This window comes from Rhincodon typus, chromosome 1 (genome assembly GCF_021869965.1).
Source record: "Rhincodon typus isolate 14 chromosome 1, sRhiTyp1.1, whole genome shotgun sequence".
Classification (NCBI taxonomy): Eukaryota; Metazoa; Chordata; class Chondrichthyes; order Orectolobiformes; family Rhincodontidae; genus Rhincodon; species Rhincodon typus.
Window position 1 is genome coordinate 121,463,142 of NC_063332.1, and position 2,473 is coordinate 121,465,614.

Genomic DNA, 2,473 nt, shown 5'->3' on the forward strand with positions numbered 1-2,473 from the left:
GGTCCTGAAGGCAAAAATTAGGCAATTAGAAAGGAGGACCTCAAAAGCAGTAATCTCAGGATTATTTCCAGTGATAAGTGCTGGTGGGCATAACATCAGGAGGATTGATGCATTGAAAACATGGCTGAAGAACTAGCATACATGGGAGGGCATCAAATTTCTAAGAAATTGAGACGAGTTCTGCAGCAGGTTGGGCCTGTAGAAGTTGGATATGTTATACCTGAACAGGAATGAGACTGACACATCAACAAGGAGATTTACTAGTACTGTTGGGATAGGGTTAAACTAGCTTGTCAGGAGGGTGGGAACCTCAGGGATAATCCAAATTGGAAAGAAGCAAAGTTGGTAACAACAAGTCAAAAAGATGCTAGGGATTCTAGAAAATAAGAGAAACAAAGCTGAGCATTGAACATACTTCAAAAACAGAAAAGATGTCAAAAAGGCAAAGTTAAGGTACCTGAATGCATGCAGCATTGACAACGAGATAAATCACTTAAAAGCATAAATAAACATTCATGGGTATCATGCTGAAAGGCCTCACTGCCCCAATAGCTAAAGGAATTTTTCTTCCTTCTACCTCTTCTAACAAAAAATCCATTGCAGTGCCAAAAATTAAAACTTTGGGCTCATTCTCTTAGAGGTATGGAGCCATAGAGTTTTACAGCACAGAAACAAACCCTTCGGCCTATCCTGATATATTTTGTCATTCTTCAATGTTTCCCAGCTTTAGAATCAACTGCTTTACTGAATGACAGCACCTACTCCTGCCTTAATAGACCTCTCCTTTCACAAGTACAGGCCAGCTTTCAGCAATGCAGGCTGCCTTTTAACTGCGCTTGTCCCCATGATCGGGTTCTCCTGTTGTGCCCAAGCAAGCACCAGCACAGTCGGTGCTGATTTGACCCTGAAATCACTGAGATGAACCGGTAGTCCAAGGGCACGTGTTAATCCCGATAGTTTTTTTTTGAGGGGTGGGGGTAGCGTGTTATCGAATTTAGCCAAAAACAAAATCAAGTTTTGACTTTAAAATGGATAGATCTTGTCAAATTCCTCAGAAGCTCAATATTATAGTCACTGCATAAAGGATTCACAAAAGGCATCGTTGTATTTGTTCCGACATATTCTAGCTTTGAGAACAGCATTATTGCGTGTTAGATATCACAAAATAGTATTCTAGATAGAAACTCGATTGATAACTACATTAAGGATCACATTTTACATTTAGACGGTATGTTTTCCCCGGGGTGTTTCTATGCTGTGCCTGTGAGGGCGTATCCAGCGCAGATGCTTTTAACACTTGGACCCTATGTTAGAATTAATGTTGTGGTTCACTTTACCAGATTAAATGAAATCAGGGCGGATCACTTAGCAAAACACACATTTTGCTCGAGAGTTTTGGGTTCAGCCCCAGGTTTAACAGTATTAGGTATCAAAATCACCGCCTTAAATATCTCGGCATGTTTTGTGCTATTTCCAGTCTTCAGTAATTAGGCATGAAAGTTCCCAGTACAACATTTATAAATATCTCAATCGTTCTTAACGTCGGCACAACACGTTGGTGTATTCTGTTACACTTTTTTTTCTGATTCTGGTAGTCACAGCCTGCTTGCTTGTTTCAATAACTTTCACAGAATTGAAACTGTGATTGAACTTTTTCGGACTCACATAGATGTGAGCAGCGTAGTTTAGAGAAACGGCTTGATCAGTTCAATACACTCCGCTAACTGCGGCACAGTGGTAAACTGCAAAGGTTTCCGATTCGATCCAGACCAATTAGCATTGCAGTTTGGCTTGAAGGTATAATGCAAAGACCAATTCACAGCAGGCTATGCATATTGACATACCCTTCATAGGCCACCGGACCAACTATATTTGATTCGCCTCTATTTTTGCAAAATGGTGATGATTGAACATTATGCAAAGTTATACGTGGGTTGATACTTTGGGCGTTTAGCAGCAATCGTCGTGATAAATGTAATTAGTAAATAAACAAACTATTTAATACCGATAATATACGTCAGCAGAGAAAAGACACAGTGAAAATAGAATTCCTTGAAGGTAGAACGCAGACAAACGTGAAGGGATAGATTTCGCAGTTACTTCTTACTACATCGGTGCTGTTATAACGCCTGGCTAACTCAATCATATACTATTGGAAGAGATTTGAATTGAATGTCTTTTAACTAAAATATATCATTGGGATTTGTCAGTTTCATATTCGTTAAGAAAGCGAAGAATCCGCATTGTGCCTGATAAAAAAAAGTCTACGTTTCCAGTGCATTGTAGATGGAGCCCTGGAAGTCTGTACACCTTATTTAGACGTTTCGAAAGTTATTGTAAAGGACAAAGAAAGGCCCATATGAATGGCTGAGATAACAAGGTGTAGAGCTGGATGAACACAGCAGGCCAAGCAGTATCAGAGGAGCAGGAAAGCTGACGTTTCGGGCCTAGACCCTTCTTCATTTTTTCTGAT